The 21,439-nt window shown below is 35.0% G+C and overlaps 1 pseudogene; it reads right to left on the reverse strand.

Annotated features, from left to right (window-relative positions):
• Nucleotides 1-18,054: 18,054 nt before the first annotated feature.
• Nucleotides 18,055-20,790, reverse strand: LOC131022359 (uncharacterized; annotated as a pseudogene).
• Nucleotides 20,791-21,439: the final 649 nt, after the last annotated feature.

Consider the following 21,439-nt stretch of genomic DNA (forward strand, 5'->3'; position numbering starts at 1 on the left):
TTGAGTTACATAATTTTTATTTTTATTTTGTGTGATCTACTTTACCAACCGAATCTACATTATTTGGACATATTACTCAGTCTATGTATCAGTATATCCTCTCATTATTCTGCTCATATAATTGTTATTTCTCTATCTATTTTAATTAATTATTCCATGTCCATTCAGTCGACCGATCTAACATTGCGAGGGTGAACCACTATCGGAGAAACGAGAATTGTGGTCAAAAGTCTCGAGTTTGAATATCATCGACTTCTTAAAAATTGAGTCTTCTGACGGGATAATAATAATAATAATAATAATAATAATAATAATAATAATAATAATAATAATAATAATAATAATAATAATAATAATAATAATAATAATTGCCACATCGATTAAATTGGACTCCATCTAAGCGTATCTAGGGTTTGATTTTGAATCTTGTGCAGAGTTTTTAAATTAAAAAAGACAGTAATATTCATCTGAAATTTAGTCATGATTGAAACATATATCCCAGATAGCAATGTGAATTACGGTATATATTAGTATAAAAGGAGCAAATTTCAACAAAAATTTCAAGTTTTGATAAGCAAAATTTTATTAAATCGAATACTTTAGTTTAGCACATTTTTCAATTCTTATTTAATTGGAAATGTGTAGAAAAACGTTAGTTTTCTTGACAACCTAATTGGGACCAAATTCTGCTGTCATAGATTTTGTGTATGCATAGTTGGATTCGATATTATCAGACCTTGACAGATACTAAATAACTAAGCATGCATATGATTTTTTTTTTATTTTAAATGCGCATATGATGTAAATTTGGACGTCCTATGTTTGAATTATTATCATCGATATTTACTTTTGCCTTATCATAAAATATCCTTTACCTTATCAAAAAAAAAAAATATCCTTTACAAGTTTGATTGTAGTATAAGTATATCTATCACGCATCAAATTTTACTACCATTTAAAATATATGACATATGCAGATATTACTATGAATTTCGAAATGCCACAATAATGTCACCACCTTTTCATTTGTTACAAAACTAACACTTAATTTTTTATTGAGATGGTCTCCTGTGCATCCATCCGCACCATGCGGACGAATGCAGATGGGTCAACCCTACATAAACCTATCGACCTGATTCGACCCGCTCAAATTTTTTTTTTCGCCCATTTTTTCATCTAAATTTTTTCGATCAATGTAAATGATACTTTTACGGACGACAAATGATATTTTTTATAAAAACAAATGATTCATTACGAATGACACTTTTAATAATAGAAAATGATACTTTTAATATTGTATGCAAATGATATTTTTTTATAAAATCAAATGATACTTTGTATAAAAATAAATGATATATTACAAATGACACTTTTAATGCATGCAAATGATACTTTTGAATTGACCGAGAAGAATAAGAATAAAAACAAAAAATGGACCGCACTGAACCGATCCTAACTGGACCGTACGCATCGTACATTCAGATGTACAAGAGAATTTGTATTTTTTATTTCAATCAGCGGAGAATTATCAGGTCGAGTACATGATATTAAACAAATTGAAAATACTGAGGTCGAATAGCCGTACTTTGACGATTAAACCAGTCAGACGTACCACGCCAACTAACCGGTGATCATAAAAATTTTGGAATATTAATTTTGTAACAAATTAAAATTTGATGATTATTATTGCAACGTTTCAAAGACTAGATTAAATTAATTGCACAGTTAGTTAGTTAATTGGAAACTAACCTAATTCCATATCATCATTCTTGGCATCATTTCATTAAAATCATTTGCAACCAATTTACTTATAAAATGATTCTAGACAAAGTGATAAAGGTGAGAGCATAGGAATATATGCTACTCATTATAGTAGTCTGAAAATTAAGGATAACAACGAATCCACATGAACACATGCAATTATGAAATTATCGCTTATAATTAAAGCCATTTTGTACCCCTAACACTACTTTTCTTATGCATTAGATTGGTTCACACACATTAGTACAATATTATTTGGCATTTACAAATTTTTCGAAGTTTACATAGAATTTTTCCAATACATTATGCTAAACTAGTTGTATTTTTGAAAGATAATATACAACATAAAAATACATTATCAGAACTAAAATGATCTATAGCTCAATTTCGGCTCAAAAAAGTAAATATTTGAAAAGTGCCATATTTTTTAATTGCATTTATTTCCCCTTTATTGGGCCCATTTGCGGTCCAAGGACTTTAATTGAGGTTTTATTTTATGTGCAAGATTTTATTTTTCTTCTTCTTAATGTCAGTTTATTTTCCATCTTTCTCTGTCGGTTGAGAGTGTTTCTATTTCTTGGTTCGTGTCCTGGTATTATTTGTGGGTTCTTTGTTGTTTTAAATTTTTATTACATCTATTTATAAATTATTGTACTCCCTCCCCGTCCCATGAAGAAAGATCAAGTTCTTTTCGGCACGAGAATTAAGAAATTAGTATTTTATGTGTGGTAGGTGAAAAAGTGAAAAGTTGAATAAAGAGTAAATTTTTTGCTACTTTTAGAAACTGATCTTGCTTCATGGGACAGATCAAAAAAGAAACTTGGTCTTGCTTCATGGGACAGAGGGGGTAATTAAAAGATTTGTTGCTGGATTATTGCAAGTGTACCTCAAAAATTAAAGTATAAACCAACAAATATCTCATTTGTTGGTTTCTTACATATGATCCTAAGTCTCCATCACTTACGTATTAAGATCTTAACTTGTACTAATTATTTTCAGTGAAAAAAAAAATAGTACATCTTTTGGTCAAAGATTGAAATGATAGTGCAACCATTTTTGAAACGGTATCCAAAGATAGTATAACTCAATTGCAAAATGTGCTATTTTTATAAATCAAAGATAGTGAGAACCACTTTTGAAACAGTATAAAAGATTTCTCTAATTTCACTTAAAACTCTTTAAATGATATATGAATCAACAAAACTAATTGAATTGATAGAAATAGTTAATAGTCTTGAAATATCTCAAAATTTTAATTAATTTAAGTAAACAAGAAATTAATATTACTATTTTTATCTATTAAAATTAATCCTCGAAATAAATGATAGTATGATTTACTGAACTTAGCTTAGCTTTGGGCAACACTTTTTCGGTTTTAGACTAATTCAACTATGAAACTCAACATTTTTTTTTGGAGGAAAAGAAACTCAATATTCTTGAATATAAGTAATACAATTAACTTAAAATTTCCAATGCCACTCATTTTTGTTTTTTTCTTTTTTCTCGACCAAGAAACTTGTTTAGTTATGTCACGTCTGAGAAGCAAATAATTTCGTAAATCATCATCGCGAGAGGAGAATTTATTGATAATTGAATGAGACAAGTGAGTTATAACCACATATGCAAAGAATAATAAGGCCAATAATACCCGGTTTTAATTTATTAGTGACAAGTGCTTAACAGTGACAATGGAATCTTGTGTCCCATAATGACTTGATCATTGTGACATACAAATTTATTTATATTATATTTATACACAAACATAGTTAGGGTACGTTGGAATTAGACAAATAAAAGAGTGAATATGATGTTGGCTTCAAAGTTGGGACGAGTGTTTGGTTGTCTAAGTAGTGGGCCTTATTCAAAAAATCCTTTACACACAAGATCCATAAAATTGACAACTTTCTTTTGGGCTTTAACTTATCAAATTCCAAATTAGTGGTCAAAAGAACTTTGGTGGAAGAAGATGGAGGTAGAGGAGACCAAATAAAGTTTAGTCAAGATTGTGAAGGCCTCTTCTCTTATCTAGCAATATCCTATCCCACTATTAGGGTCCACAAATGAGATTATGAGAAACTAAAATACTACTTTTTTCATCCCATAAAAATGATTCTAGAAAGAAGTCACACAATTTTAGTAAAAGTGGTCGAATGTATTGTAAGTGAAGAATTGGTCCTACTTTAAGGGTAATGTTAACTATGATTAGTTAATTGTATTGTGAATGGAGATAATGATTCATTTTTGTGGGCTATATCTGGTAGAATAGGTAAAAAATTGATAATTCAAGATAATATGTATTTATTTATTGTGGAATAGTATTTATAAACGAAAATATATTATCTTTTGTGAACATATTAAAATGACAAAATGAATCACTATAAAGGAATGATAATTACAAGTAGTCGTTTGTTTAGATTTTATATTGAGAAGCTCCTGCAACATATGGGGCCCATTTAAGATCTTCTTAGGCCCACTTGATTCTTAGGTACAAGAACTTCGGTTTAGGATATGGTAAAAATGTCATTTATTTCTTGGAGTGTTGGTGAGTGGCTAGGGATGTTGATTCATTTTGAAAATAAAATTGATTGGTCCAAATACATTTAAATACATAAGATTAGGGCCAAAACTAATTGGGTCAGAAAAAAATTGATTGGTTCAAATAAAATAATTTAACAGATTGATAGAAATAACCTGAGATCTGAGATCAAGTGAACCGACTCGATTGATATCCGTGAGTGTGGCAATTTCAGTCTCAGTTGATAACATTGTGGCTATTTTACTCCCATGATATTTTAAGATGTAGGGATTTACATAATACAAGAAATCATTAATTATATATGTGTTTTTTTAGGATTTAAGTTAGTAGCTCATTATGAGCCCATTAAGGTGAAACTCTAATTGAGTAGATACCAAAAATGCTAGTTTGTGTTATGGGTTCTGACATTATACCCGGCCCATAACTATCATATGTTAAATATGTATACATTGCTTACATATTTTGTTATTATATATTCAAAATCCCACTAAATATATAGCATATCAGGCTATTTTCTTCCAATGTTAATTTATTTAGGAGTTATTATTACTGATTTTTATTTATTTAAGGAAAACTTATATATTTAATACTCGAATTATTAATCTTTTAACAATAATAATAACATTATTATTATTATTATTATTATTATTATTATTATTATTATTATTATTATTATTATTATTATTATTATTATTATTATTATTATTATTATTATTATTATTATTATTATTAAATACTGAATTATTTACGTTTTACAAGAATGCCTTGAGCCTTACATAATTACGATTAAATACTTGAACTATTGACATCATCTATCTATATCTATATACTTATTAAAGCAAAATAAAACATATCCTAGGATCGTATAATCACTCCATTCTAATTTTTCTTAATTCTCATTTATTCTTATTTTTTTTCTAAATTTTAATTGATTTCTATATCTAAAAACTATTAAAAATCTAAAAATCATGATATATCTAAAAACTAAATATCTAAAAAATCATTATATAAATATTCCAACAAAATAAATTCTATCATATGTGGCGTTGTATAATCACTCCATTATAATTTTCCTCAATTCTCATTCATTCTTTTTTTTTATAATTAATTTTCATATCCAAAAACTATTAAATATCTAAAAATCATTATATATCTTAAAACTTATTAAATATCTAAAAAGCATTATATTAATATTTCACTGATCAATAAAATTTTATTTATATCCATACTTGAAAAATAGAAAATATATAAGTATTTGTAATTTTGAGGTTGTAATGATTAGTAACACCCTTAAGATAACAATGTAGAACTAATATATACCCTTAATCAATATTACTTTAATGAACACGATTTAAAATTTAATATATTTTAATTTGCCTCTAATATCTACTGTATATTAGGAATAAAAAACTTCTATAGAAAAAGACTATAGATCCCTTTTTTTTAATTGACGATTTTATATATAAAAAAGAAAAGAAAAACCAAAAAAACCCTTGAAAGCACAGAAGGAGCAGACTAAGGGCCGATCCTCATTAAAACCTTTTCACGGAAAGCCCAGAGGGAAAAACCGTGAAAAGGAAAAAGAGTACTCGTCTAAACACAAAACGAAAGTAGGGAAGAGCGGAAGGGAAAGTTTCCGGAACTCCGGCCTAACCATCGTCCCCAAACTATCCCGGCTCTCACCCCACGAAAAAATACTAAACGGCCGATAAGACGCCGTCTCCGTAAGAAGAACAAACCCAAACAAAGAAAAACGAGAGCAAGACATCCGGGTAAATGCCATCTCCTTGAGCATTCCACAACATCCATCCCCAAAACCCACTCATGAACCACCCATCAGCCCCAACTACCGTTTCTGACGCAGATGGCTATGCGAAGCCATGTCAAGGCGAACCGCAACCCTAATCTCCTCAATCTCGTACGGCCACCACCCGTCCGAACGTTGTTGGTTAGCCATTAAATCTGCCGCCTTGTTTCCTTCTCTAAAGATGTGAGAAACCTGCAGCGAGAAAGCATCTAACATCTTTAAAATCCTATTCCACGCCGCCTTAAAACGCCAAGGCACATTTAAAGAACGAGAATTAAGAATGGATATCACGTAGGTTGAATCGGCTTCAATCCAAAGCTTGTGCCATCCTCGATTGTGAGCAATTTGAATCGCCGAGATAACAGCCAGGAGTTCCGCTTCAAAGGCAAAACCCGAGCCACCTTTGAAGTGAAAACAACCACGCACCACATTCCAGTTATCTCTAAACACCCCACCTGCAGCAATAGTGCCCGGAGCTCCCGTCGCCGAGCCATCCGTATTCACTTTGATCCACGGCGCCACAGGTGGCCACCAATGCACCTCCACAAACTCCGGAGGAGGAGCACTCCTGGTAGTAACACCCACTGCCCGGAGAATCAGATAATCCGACCAAGAGTTCCACATGTAGCCTAATTTAGTAAAGTTATCATCAATCTCTTTGAAAGCAACTTTCACAGTGTGAATTACACGACTTGCTTCGAACTTTTGATTATCAAAGATACAATTGTTTCTCTGCATCCAGATTGCCCAGATGACCGTGATGATACCCACTTTCCAGAAATTACCGGTGAGGGGACTAAGTTTATACTGCCAAGCTGCCACCAAAAAACTATGAATATCATTCTCTTGCAACCCTTGCGTGAAATTAAACCACCCAAGAAACGTAGCCCAAATATTCTTCACACGCTCACAATTCCAGAAAAGGTGATCCTGAGACTCACTTCCTTTTAAGCAGAGCAAACAGGCGTTAGGCGTGATCATACCGTAGCGGATAAGGCGATCATAAGTTGGCACTCTATTATGAAGAAGACGCCAACAGATCAAAGAACGTCGAATCGGAATAAAAGATTCCCAAAGCCAAGAACCCCAAGACACCTTCGAAAAATGATGACAATGCTTGTTGAAAGCCAGCGCAGTAGTGACATTCCCGTGCAACGAGGGTTTCCAGAAACGCACATCTCCCTCAGAACCAAGAGGAGTGAGTAAAATATCACACACTATCTCAGGAAAAGCATTAACAAAGGCTTGCGTGAAATGCCAGACCCCATCGTAGAAATAATCAGCCACCGATTGAGTAAGAAACGGAAGCATGAAAAGCGGAATACCGCATTTATTCATAAGATTATACCCAAGCCAGTCGTCATACCAGAACGAAGTAGAAGCGCCGTCACCAATATACGAGTACGAATCCGCCACCAAACCATCAATTTCCTCACGTAAGCTCATCCAGATAGTAGAAGCAGCCACCAGAGATTTACTACGCCCAAAGCGATCGAGATATCTATCTCTAATCAAATCATATCCGAACTCACACCCACCAACCACCTTACACGCCATTTTCATGAGATAGCTCTTATTCATTAATTCGAATGACCTTACCCCGAGACCGCCCTCCTCCTTAAGCGAGCAGACCCTCTTCCAACTCACAGAACAAGACGGCGTCTGCTTGATGTTGCCAGTCCAAAGGAAATTACGGCAGCACGCATCGAGCTCCTTAATAAGAGCAGTCGGCCATCTATAAACCATCATGGAGTGCGTCAGGGAGCTTTGGATAACCGACCTGATCAGGCAAATCCTCCCAGCCATTGACAAATGTAATCCCTTCCATCTCGCGAACTTGTTAATAACACGATCATGTATCGGTCGAAGATAGGAGGCACGCACACGGCCCTTAAAGATAGGAACCCCAAGGTAAGAAATTGGAAAGTTGCCCTGAGAAAATCTCAATATGCTCCTTATAGCCCTGCAGGTTTGAGAAGGAACTTTGCTAGTAAAAAAAATTTGCGACTTATCCTGGCTCACAATTTGATCAGAAATTTGACCATAATATTCCATAATTTTCTGAATGGTATGAGCGTTTGTGACCGTGGCGTGACAGAAAATGATAATATCATCCGCATATAAAAGATGTGTGGGGAAATTAATTCCCTGTCTCATTTGCATCGGGGCAAGGGTGCCCGCGCTAACACCATTTGCAAAAGCCTACCAAGAACATCCTCAGCGATTCCAAAAAGAACAGGAGAAAGAGGATCGCCCTGACGAACACCCCTTGAACACGAAAAATAACCTTTAAGCTGACCATTGTACAGAATAGAAATCCTAGCCGAATGAAGCAGAATCTCAATCCAACTAATGAACTTTGAATCATAGCCAGCAACACGAAGAACGTTAAGCAGGAAATCCAAGCTAAGAGTATCAAAAGCTTTTTTGATGTCAATCTTGCAAGCCATGTTTTGACCACGGCTCGTACGATGCATACAGTTCACGCCTTCCGACCCAATCAGAATACAATCGTGAATGGAACGGCCGCTAATAAAACCAAACTGATGACGGGAGACATAAACAGCAGCAACCTGGCTCAGTCTAGACGCCAACACCTTAGTAATAATCTTGTAAAGAAAGTTGGACAAAACAATCGGTCTCAGATCCGAGACCGAATTGACGACATCTTTCTTAGGTATCAACACCAAGGTATTAGAATTGCAGCCTTGAGGAAGATTAGAATTCCGGAAAAAAGCTTGAACAGCACACCAAATATCCACTTTAATAATCGACCAACAATACTGAAAGAACTTACCCGAGAAACCATCTGGCCCAGGCGAGCTGTTCGGCTCCATCTGAAAAACCGCAGCAGAAATTTCCTCTTCATCCGGCAAACGAATGAGCAAATTATTATAACGATCTTCGACCATCTCCTCAAAAACCGCCTCAACCGCCGTAATATCAGTATTAGTATGACTGCTAGTCGAAAACAAAGAAGAGAAGAAATCCACAATATGATCCCCAATAACCTTTTGATCGTAATTCATATCTCCATTGATCTCCATGTGAGAAACGATGTGAGGTTTACGGCGAAACCTAAGCATCGCATGAAAGAACTTCGTGTTCCTGTCTCCATCTTGAAGCCAAGACACCCGGCTTTTTTGCTGTAAAAGCGAACTCTGCCTGGAAAGCACAACGTTGATCTTAGCTTGGGCTTCCACTTCTTTATCAAAGAGATCCTCCGTGTAACCATCCCTGGCAATCTGATCTTGAATCTCCAAAAGCTCTTGTTGAGTATTCATGATACAAGAATCAACATTTCCAAAAACATCCTGATTCCACACGCGAAGAACCTGCCGAAGACGCTTTAATTTATGCATAACTTTAAAAATCGGGCAGGCAATCTCGGTATCCATCTGCCAGGACCCTTCCACCGTATGGAGAAAATCCGGATGTAAGGTCCACATGTTAAGGAACTTAAAGAAACGATGGCGAGGAGGAGCATCCACCATGCAATGAATAACAAGCGGAGAATGATCCGAGGAAATACGTGGAAGAGCTTGAACAAAAACCGAGCTCCAGAGATTTGCAAAAGAGTCAGAATAAATCGCTCTATCCAGACGAGACTCCACGTGGGTAGGCATAAATCTACGACCAGACCACGTGTAATGCAGACCAACCGTCGGCGCCTCAATGAAACCGGTGGCTTCAATGAAATCACAGAACTCCGCACAAGCAGTAGAGTTAGGCATACAGTCGTTCTTTCATGGGCGCCTTTCACCGCATTAAAATCGCCAATAAAGACAACATTACCATCAATATGATCCAGAAGATCCAACCACAAACGCCGTCTGCCAGCATACGTGTTAACGCCATGCACCACCGCGATTTTAAAATTCCACGTCGACCATCTGCAGTTCATGATAACCACCTGCTCCGAGGAGAAAATCACATCATGAGTAACAGAAGGATGAGAAAAAACCCAAATATTCGAACTCATGTTGTCTCTTGAATTTTGAAAACAAGGAATAAGATTCAGAGAACGCCAAAATCTAGAATAAGTCTTCTTGAGATTCGTCTTAGGCTCAATAATCCCAACAATAACAGGGGAGAAGGAGTCGCAATGCTCCTTTAAAACTCGTTTGGACTCGTCCGTAAGGCCCCGGACATTCCATACGAGGACATTCATCATAAAGACTGAGAATTCGTGTTCGGGTTTTCACCCGATTCCACTTCAGCTGCCCAACTCTTGGTCGCCACATTATTCAGGGCTCTATCATTCTTCGAGCTTCCTGACGTAATAATGAAATCTCGAGGTTTATCTCCTGCTTCCCAAGCTTTGTAAAGTTTATTTTTGATGAAATCTAGATCCCTTAAAATTGCATCTCAAAATGCAAAATTAGATAAGTATCCTTAATTATTAAATCTATAAAAAAATAACCTTTCAAATAGGATTTGATCATATCCGTTAAGATGGAAAAATAATTAGTTCTAAGTTCTTACAATAAAAATGGTTTTTATTTGAACTCTTCCCTATATATATATATATATATATATATATATATAGGGAATGGATCAAAAAAGAATGCTAAATATAGAGAGAATGAAGAATCAATCCTAATCATTAAAATTAGTGGATCCAACGGATCACATTGATGCGGACTTTTTGTTGTGTTTTAATTCCAAAAGGATATGTTAGTAATTGTCCTATATAGTAACTGCTTATGCCTACAATTAAGCTATTACGAATCTTTATATTTATGGAAAATTGGTTCAACTAAATCTTTATGTCAATTTAATTTAAGTAGTTGCTTTCTTGGTTCCCTCACATATTTGATTTCTTTCGGCAATATCATATTTAAAAAGAAAATTATTATTATCAATTGATGATTCTTGTAAAAAAATCCAATCATCATTTACGTCAATTTAAGATTGCTGCTTTATTTGTTCCCTCACATATTTTATCTCTTTCGGCAATATCATAATAGAAAAATAAGTATTTTTTTTTATTTCTTTCAATTGATGATTCTAATAAAAAATCCAATCATCATTTACGTGTTCAATATATTTTTATTTTATTTTGTTATTATATTGAAACTGGTATTTTAACATCATATGATTTTTTGCGAGAAGAATAGAATTCTACTTATGTTCATAATTAAAATAAAAATACTTAACGTATATATATTTGTTATTTAAAAAATTTAATGTGTATTTATTTGTAAAAATAATTAAATTAATTCAGCTAATAGGTCCATATTATGATATAAAAAAATTCAAAATATTTATTATGTTGTTCATCAATTTTTCCTCTATATTCATACAAAATATATTATACGAGTTATTTAGAGACATGTTCAGTAGTGCATAATACTTATTCATCAAATTAATTGAGTTGTTCATTATATTATATATGTTATTCAATATATCATGTGTATTATTCTGCACAATTGGTATATCGTCCCCTGATTAACTCGTTGTTTGGAAGTTCTAATAGTTTAGGACATCACAGTAATTATTCATTAAATTAATTGAGTTATTCATTATATTATTTCTGTTATTCAATATCTTATGTATATTATTATTCGGAAGTTCTGATAAATTATTCAGTTGTATGTCTTATGATCTCAAAATACTATGATTAATCATGCCAATCGAACCATCTGTTAAATAATGGGCAATTGCGACATTATTTCATATGTTGTAACATATTCAGTAGATTGTTAATATTGTTCGCACAACGTGAAAGTTTATTTAGTTTAATATGTTAAATTATTCAGACCAGTTAAATGTTCATTCAGCAGAATCTGTATTTCATATTTTGTAACATATTCAGTATATTTTTCACTTTATTCGCAAACATTGAAAGTTTATTCACTAAAATTATACTGGGTAATATTCGCTTTATTCGCAAACATTGAATGTTTATTCACTAAAATTATACTGAATAATATTCACTTTATTCGCAAACATTGAAAGTTTGGTCACTAAAATTATAGTGAATAATATTGAAAATTCATTGAATAACACTTTTTTATTAATCGAATACGTAAAACAAGTAATTGAATAAATGAACTAATACAACAAATACATTATAGATATGTACAGTATAGTGAATAAGTCACTATAAGGTGTTGAATAAAAATACAAATTTTCTGAATAGAAAACAAATATTATATAAATCCAATACTTTGTATTAGCATAACACAATTCGAGCACAAGCATCGAGCTCAAAAACACCGCATACTGTAATACAAGTATCTAGTATGGGATCCTTGGCGAAGGCTCCTACTTTCTTCAACATCCTCTTCAATGTGCAAACTATCTCACACACAAAGATATTAAGAAAACGAATTATTTTTGAACAAAATCAATAAAATTAAGAACAGATCCACTAATCAGAATCAATAAAATTAAGAACACCTCTTCGATGTGCATAGTCAGAAACAAACTGAGTTTATGATACCTTGATAGCCATAGTTCAACAGAGATTCACGAACAAAGATTTTGATAACCGTAGAGATGTGAACTTAGCTTTTAGAAGGGAATTGAAATCTACCTGTACCTGTCGAATCAGAAGGCGAACGGCGAACCTCGCCGATTTCATGACCCAACATCGACGAAAATCGTGGACAGAATCTGGCTTTGGTGACAGCCTGCAATCCCGACGGCGGCGGCGTTTTAAGGCAGAGGCCGTACAGACGAGTGAATGAAATCTGGACACGCCGCAGCGCCTTCAGATGTGCGCGACGACCAGTTACCGATCTTCGACCACGGCGGCGGTTGGCGAAAGTGCAAAGAGGTGCCGGAGTCATGAGCCAGAGCGACGACATCGCCGGATTATAGAATGAAGAGGTCGCCGTCCAAAATCACACGATTTGAGTCGCCGCTGCACTATAGATGAGGAGTCAACATTTCTGGGATGCGTAGGGTTAGAGACGTGTTGGTGGGATTTGGTAAATAGAGTAATGACCAACATTAATTTCGGATGGTTTGTTCAATAAAATCAAAATACCAACTATACCCATCAACGAATTTACAACCTTTTTTTTTTATACATCACAAATTTAAAAAACAAAAATAATAAAAGGAATGGTGAGATCTTGACCGCCTATTTCTATTCAACTAGCGGTTAAGATTTGTTCTTTAATCTCTACTCTAAGGGGATTCTTTGTAGATCTCCACCATATATATATATATATATATATATATATATATATATATATATATATAGGGGAGAGTTCAATGGAGACCACTCCCCTATATAGAGAATGAAGACCAAATCTGATTCCTTGATCTAACTTAATCTAATGGTGGTAATTTAATTGATTAAATTTATTAATTTTCATTTATTTTATAATCAAAAGGTTAAGCATGTCATTTTCTATTTAACCCTAATCTCACTCACTCTCTCTCATTCACGCTCTCTCTATCTCTCTCTCTCAATCACTCTCCCCCTTCCCCCGCCGCCTCCCCAATCTCTGCTGCTCCGCCGCCTCCCCATCTCTCTTGCTGCTGCTCCGCCGCCTTCCTCTCCGCCACCTTCCCAATCGCCTCCATCTCTCCTGCTGCTGCTCCGCCGCCTTCCTCTCCGCCACCTTCCCAATCGCCTCCATCTCTCCTGCTGCTGCTCCGCCGCCTCCCCAATCGCCTCCATCTCTCTTCCTGTTGCTCCGCCGCCTCCCCAATCGTCGTGGGCGCCTCCTCCTCTGCTCCGCTAGTTCATGCTCCCATCTGTACTTCGATCGGCGGCAACAACGACCGCAAATCCGCCCAGCTGCCGCCTCCCCTTTTCAGATCTTACATCGCCGTCGCCGCCCTTGCTCCTCCGGTGAGGACGCCGCCTATCGCCCTTGTTCATCGATTTTTTCCATGTGTTCATCGATATTTTTGTACTGTGTTCGTAGAAAAATGTAACGAACATTATAATGTTCATTGTCATGTTTGTAGTGTGTTTGTAGAAAAAAAATAAATGTTCATCGATTTTTTTGTACTGTGTTCGTTGAAAAATAAATGAACATGATAATGTTCGTAGAAAAACAAATGAACATACGAATGTTCATCATTATGTTCATAGGAAAACAAATGAACATACTAATGTTCACCTATTATGTTCATTGACGGATCAGGTCCCAGAATTGGAAGAGAGCAATTTTCGGGATTTGTTCAACCAAATGCCATAATTCGTGGATTTGAGTGGACGTTTTTGCCCTTTTTTGATTAAATAAATGTAATTAACCATTATTTAATTACATGAAAAATCAAATCAGGAAATAATCTGGATCATTGATTGGATTGAGATGAATGGCATTAATTTGGTCTTCATTCTCTATATAAGAAGTGGTCTCCATAGAATGCGACCCTATATATATATATATATATATATATATATATATATATAGGGGAGAGCTATAGTAAAAACACTTCTTAAAATATAAATATAAATGTTTTTTAATGTACGAATTTTATCCAACAGAGTTACGAATTCATCCAACATGGTTACGAATTGTGAAAAATAAATTTTTGCTACCTTTGGGATTCGAACCCAGGACCACGAATTCATCCAAAAGGGTTACGAATCAACCGTAGATCTTGATGATCTAAGGGCTGAAAATCATTTATATTTTATACACTTAAGAGTGTTTTTATTCTAGCCCTCCCCTATATATATATATATATATATATATATATATATTATATAATAATGTTAAATTCAATTGTTAACATTTTTTTCCTTCAAATATAAATACTCCCTCCGTCCCACTCTATCTGAAACTCTTTCTATTTTGGGCGTCCCACTGTAAGTGAGACTCTTTTCTTTTTGGGTAATTTTTTTTCCCTTTAAACACCTTTTCACTTTTTCACCTATAAACAAAATACACATTTCTTAATTCTCGTGCCCAAAAAAAAGGTATCACTTACAGTGGGACGGAGGGAGTAAATTGATTGTATTGTTCAAAAGAGCACTGGTGAATTTATACGGTTGAATGAATTTAGCCCTTTCTATCTTTCGCACTATCTGCTACTATTCAATAATGGAGATGACAGATTATAAATTCTCATTCATTCTAATTACTCCATTCTAATTTTCCTTAAATCTCATTCATTCTTATTTGTTTCTAAATTTTTATCAATTTTCATATCTAAAAGACTAAAAATCATTAAATATCTAAAAATCATTATATTAATATTCCAACAAAATAAATTTTATCCTAAGTGACGTCGTATAATCACTCAATTCTAATTTTTCTCAATTATCTTTCATTCTTATTTATTTTTTTTTTCTAAATTTTAATCAGTTTTCATATACAAAAATCATTAAATATCTAAAAAACACCATATGTCTAAAAACTATGAAATATCTAAAAATCATTATATTAATATTCCACAAATCAAGGAAGATTTATTTATATTCATAACGTAATTAATAATGCAGATACATAAATGTTTAAGAATAGAGCTATTTTAGGCCCCAGTAATGAGATGGTTGATACGATAATGATTACATAATGTCTCTAATGTCTATTAAAGAAAATGGTCTACCTAAGTTCAGATAGCATTTGCAAAGAAGATGGACAAATTGACCTCAATGAACAGGTATTATCGGTTGAATATCTCCACACGATCAAGTGTTCAGGATTGTCGAGTCATGAGATTGAATTGAAAGAAGAATACATAATCACGCTTCTCAAAAATATGATCAATCTAATGAGCTTTTGCAATTGCACCAAACTGATAGTAACTCAACTTGGGGAAGACGTAAGTGAAGGCAAACTCATTTCAGGAAAAAAATGTGCGCAAGAAGTTTTCTATAGCTAGAATGATTATGATTTCATCGCATTTCACTAAATTTTCAATTTCATTCCAGAGAAAGCAATTCTTTATGAGTGTTTGTTTTGCTATGACAATAAATAAAAGTCATTGACATACTCTTTGAAATGAAAAATTATACCTGCCGAAACCTATTTCTAGTTATAAAGAACTCTACGTGGCGATCTCAAAAGTCACTAAAAAAAAGAGGTCATACGCAAGACGCAACAACTAACGTGGTGTATGATGAAATTTTCGATAGATTATGATGTAATTGCAAATTTAATAATTTATTCAAACTTTTAAAGTTTAAGCCATTTGTGATATTATTTTTTTTTCTTATCTTGTTAATTATATGTTTCAGCTACAGACATCTAATATAGATACGTTTCAAATAATTGTTTCAATTTCTCTTTTAATATTTTTTGGATCGAAACCCTGCTTATATATAAATTTCATAAGACATTTAAATTAGGTCAATTTTAAATAAATATTACTCCCTCCGTCCGCGAATTAAAGCCCCATTTGCCTCTAAATATTTGTCCGCGAATTAAAGCCCCATTTGCCTTTTTGTACCCTTTTACCCTCCCTCTTTACTTTAAATTACTACCCTTTGCCATTAATTATCCCACCTCATTTTTTAACCTACTTAATTATAGATTTAAGTATTCATCCTTAATTAATGCAAAATAAATTTATGTCTATTAATTTAGTCTTTCTCTCTCAAATGGAATTCTAGAGAATTCCAATTCATTTCGCAGTTGCCTCTCTCTCTCTCTCTCTCTCTACCAAACCCTAGACTGCGCCGCGTTCTTCTCTCTTTGCATCGTCTCTCTCTTATTCTTCCTAAATCTACCATTGTTGTGTTACTCCATGGATCATCCCTTTGAAACTGAATCGATTGTGCCGGAAACCCCGACCTCTGATCTCTGTGAATTGGCGCCGTGGTTGCTGGCTGAAACTGAGCCGCCGCACCTTCCTATCTCTGAATCGGAGAAAACGACGTCGGTATCTGAAGCGGCACCGTGGTTGCTGCCGGATACTGAAGCGGCTCGTCTCCCTCTCTCTAAATCGGAGCAGATGTCGCCGGTAGCTGAAGCGGCACCGTGGTTGTTGCCGGATACTGAAGCGGCTCGTCTCCTTCTCTCTGAATCGGAGCAGATGTCGCCGGTAGTTGAAGCGGCGCCGTGGTTGCTGCCGGATACTGAAGCGGCTCGTCTTCCTCTCTCTGAATCGGAGCAGATGTCGCCGGTAGCTGAAGCGGCGCCGTGGTTGCTGCCGGATACTGAAGCGTCTCGCCTCCCTCTCTCTGAATCGGAGGAATCTCTCTCTGAATCACCGGACTATGATTCTGATGGCTTCCATCTCTCTGAACACATCAGACGATAGAGGGAAAAGACCGATCGAATCTTAGAGCTCCGCGAATCTTTCATACGCGATCGGGAGAAGGCCGCTCGAATTTCAGACCTCAGAGAATATTTTAGACGAGAGCGCGAGGAGGGCAAGCGAATCAGGTTATCTCGTTCTGTTAAACCAGGTGAAATCGTGATTTTTACTTTGGTGGGGATGGCTGGTGATGCCTTATGTGTGTTTTCATTTCAACTTCTTTGGTGGGGATGGCTGGTGATGCCTTATGTGTTTGCTGCCTTCTCTGTGCTCTCTGATTGCGTTCTCTGTCTGCCTTCATTGTGTACCTGTGATGCTCTATTTGTTCTCTGTGATGCCTTATGTTTTGCATGGTGAATGCCGATTGTGTACCTTTGTTGCTCTCTGTGTATCTGTGATGCTCTCTATGTACCTGTGATATCAATTGTGCATCTTTGGTGCACAATCGGCATCGTTGGTGCCGATTGAGTGACTTTGGTGCCGATTGAGTGACATTGGTGCCAATTGAGGTAATTGTAATAGCCCAGTGATGATGTTAAAGTCTGAGGGCAACATCTACAAAAAGTTTACATTCCAAACACCCCAAAAACATGCATGGTGTTTGTCCTTGTAAACATTTTCACATGTAATTACATAGGCTTCTACAGAATTCTAGTCTGTAAGTAACACTTCATTCAGCCCTTCTATGACATCTTCAAGCAGGGGCGGAGCCAAGCCCCTAATGATAGGGGGGGGGGGGGGCAAAATATGAGATAACAAAAAATTAAATAACTTTTACAAAAATTATATAATAAAATATTTTTACAATAATTCCCTACGATTACTCATATTCTGAAAGCGACGTAATATCAGTTCATTGTCAACTGTCTCAAAAATTTCTTTCTCAATATAAGTAACTAAACAATCATTCATCCAACGATCACCCATTCGATTTCGAAGCTGACTTTTGACAATCTTCATGGCAGAAAAAGCTCTTTCCACCGTTGCAGTTGTCACATGCAAAACTAGTGCAAGTTTAATAAGCCTATACACCAATGGATACACAATATCTCTTTTTGTCTTCACCATCTCCCTCGCAAGATTTCCCATCCCTTTCAAATTGACAAAGTCTTCACTAGAATGCACATCGTTGAAATAATTCTCAAGTTGGTTATCTAGTGCCATCAATTCAATTGAAGAGAAATCAGTTGGATAAAAGTTCGCAAAATGCAACAACTTATCCTTATCAAAAGCAGAAAAAGTGTCATCTGGACTAAGACTTTCCATGGAGAGAAGTAACCTGGTGTTTGCTTCTGTGAATCGATCATTGAGCTCTTGAAGTTGCATATCCAAAACTTCACAGAATACACTTACCTTGTAGAAGTGTAAATTTGTGACACGTGGAGCTTTACGGTATGATCTACCCTTAAGAACACGAACATCATCCATGCTTGGAATTTCAATATCATGACGGTTACAAAATATCACCACTTCATCCAATAAACCATCCCAACCATTATCTCTCATTTGTTGTAATCTCTCTTTTGAAACTTTAACTTGTACCATTGCATTAGCAATGTCTTGACTTTTTCGCTGCAAAATCTGAGAAAGCTCATTTGTGATACCCAATATATTCTTCATTAGGTGTAAGGTGAAAGCAAAATCAAATGTTCCCAAAAACTCTACTAGACCAGCAGCTTCAGCCCTTTGTTCTGAATGAGAACCATCTTCAACTACATATTCCAAAACATCAATAACAGTAGAAAAACTTATAATCAAACTCATCAATGTGCCATAATGGGAACCCCAACGAGTATCACCTGCTTTCTTTAGCCTAAATTCTTGATTTAAACCACGACCGCTGAAAATTTCTCCACTGCCAAGTGCTTTTCTAACTTCGGTCATTTGCTTCTCTCTAAACATATCTTGCCTTTTACATGAACCTCCAACAACTTTAACCACGATAGCTATCAAGTTAAAGAAAGAAGCAACTTGGAGATGATTTTTCGCTACTGCAACAATGGTAAGTTGAAGTTGATGTGCAAAACAATGAACATAAAAGGCAGTAGGATTATCTTTCAAAATCAAACTTTTAAGTCCACCAAACTCACCTCGCATATTACTTGCCCCATCATATCCTTGCCCTCTAATTCTAGCTATACTCAACCCAAAATATGAGAGAAGTGATTCAATGGCTTTTTTAAGTGACATAGCAGAAGTATCACTCACATGAACAATTCCAATAAAACGCTCAACAACGAAGCCATTCGAATTCACAAAACGTAAAACAACTGCCATTTGTTCTTTATCTGATATAACACGTGATTCATCAACTAATATGGCATAAAATTCATCTCCAAGTTCATTCACTATTGCATAGGTAGTTTCAAGAGCAGCAGCATGCACAATATCCTTTTGAATTTCCGGAGAAGTTAATTGATTGTTTTCCGGAGCATTTTGCAACACAACTCTCTTTATGTCCTCATTGTGATTTGCTGCAAATTTCAGAAGTTCAAGAAAGTTACCTTGATTTAAAGAACTTTCAGATTCATCATGTCCTCGAAAAGCTAGGCCTTGACGTAACAAATATCTGATGCAATCTACTGATGCAGTTAACCTTGCTCTATAAAGACTACGAGTTTGCTCCGATTGCTTAATAATAGCAACTTCAATATGTTGACTCTGTTTCATCAAATCAACACATTTTTACCAAGCTTGATTATGTGCACTGTTTGAACTTCCTACATGTTTAGTAAATAACTCTTTTTTTTTTTTCCAATTAGTAAACCCAACAGTAGTGAATGAATCTCCACCCAACCAAAATCCGAGCAGAATAAATAACAACATAAACAGAAAGCAGCATCCTTGTTTATGCTATACTCTAACCAATTCTGAAATTCATTAAACCAAGATGAGCAAAATCTTCTTGAAACCTTACCAATCATTCTTTGTGGAAAATTATGATTGCGAGGTTGACAGGGCCCTTTCTGCAAGTAAGCTCTTCTTACTTTTTCTCGATCATTCGGATCATAAGATGAATTTTTTTTCCTCAAACCAGGGTCTGATGGGAGATCATCTAAATTGATTTCAACTCGAGGTTTCTTTGAAGCAGTTGCCGGAACTTGTTCTTGAGGAGCTTTTTCTCTTTGACTTGCCTTTTCATTCATATTTGATGATTTTCTGATAATAAATCTGTCCATTCCTATTTGATGACAAACTAATTTAAAAAATTTAACAATAACATGTAATAACAAAAGAAAAAGTATTTAAAGTAGTTGATATTGTATACCTTGTAATCCTCAAGTTGAAAAATCGATTCGATTGTGAAGATGGAAGATGGAAGAATTTTCAACTTGGAGATGGATTTTTATCACAGTAGAAGACAGATAGCAGAACAGAACCAAGTGAAAAATACGGTAATTCATATACAGATAAGACGTTTCATATTTCTCTTTGATAAAAGGAATTAAGGAAACTTGTGGAATAAGATAAACATAATCTTTCCTGTATCTTTTTTTATTTATTTATTTTTATCTCTCTCGGATCTATGTGTAAAGTAGCAAAAGAAAGGAATTAAATTTTCTCAAAAGTCAATCTGCAATCTCAATCTCACGTAGTAAGTGGTTGCCCCCTTTTTCTAAATTTTTTGGTGGGGCAAATCTATGTATATTTTTATGATTATACTTATATATTAATATATTACCTATACTAATAAAAAATTTAGGAGGGGCAATTGCCCCACTACCCTATAACGTAGTTCCGCCACTGTCTTCAAGCCTTAAAATTTCGCCTTCTTCACTTGATTCCATCTGTAGGAACTCTAGACCTTCCTTGACATGTGATTCTTCAACTTGAATACATCGTGGTAACATCCCCTGCCTGGATAGTCTTTCTTTACTCATACGTGGAATCTTGTAGTTGTTCCCACCCTTACACTTGATTATCTCTTGATAGCAGCCTTGTAAGGTTAGGAAAACATTGTTGAGCTTCTCTGGTGGGTATTCCTCGTACGCAGCTTTCACATTCTCTAGTAACTCCTCGACATTCTTGGCTGGTTTTTGATCTTTTAGGCTCTGAATAGCTCTGAAAAACCCGAGGTCGTTGACATTTGTATCCGGTGAATTAGCTGGCTGGCATACTAATTGGAATTTAAATCCATTAGTATTTGCAACCGCTTG

Source organism: Salvia miltiorrhiza, chromosome 4, assembly GCF_028751815.1.
Source record: "Salvia miltiorrhiza cultivar Shanhuang (shh) chromosome 4, IMPLAD_Smil_shh, whole genome shotgun sequence".
NCBI classification, from domain to species: domain Eukaryota; kingdom Viridiplantae; phylum Streptophyta; class Magnoliopsida; order Lamiales; family Lamiaceae; genus Salvia; species Salvia miltiorrhiza.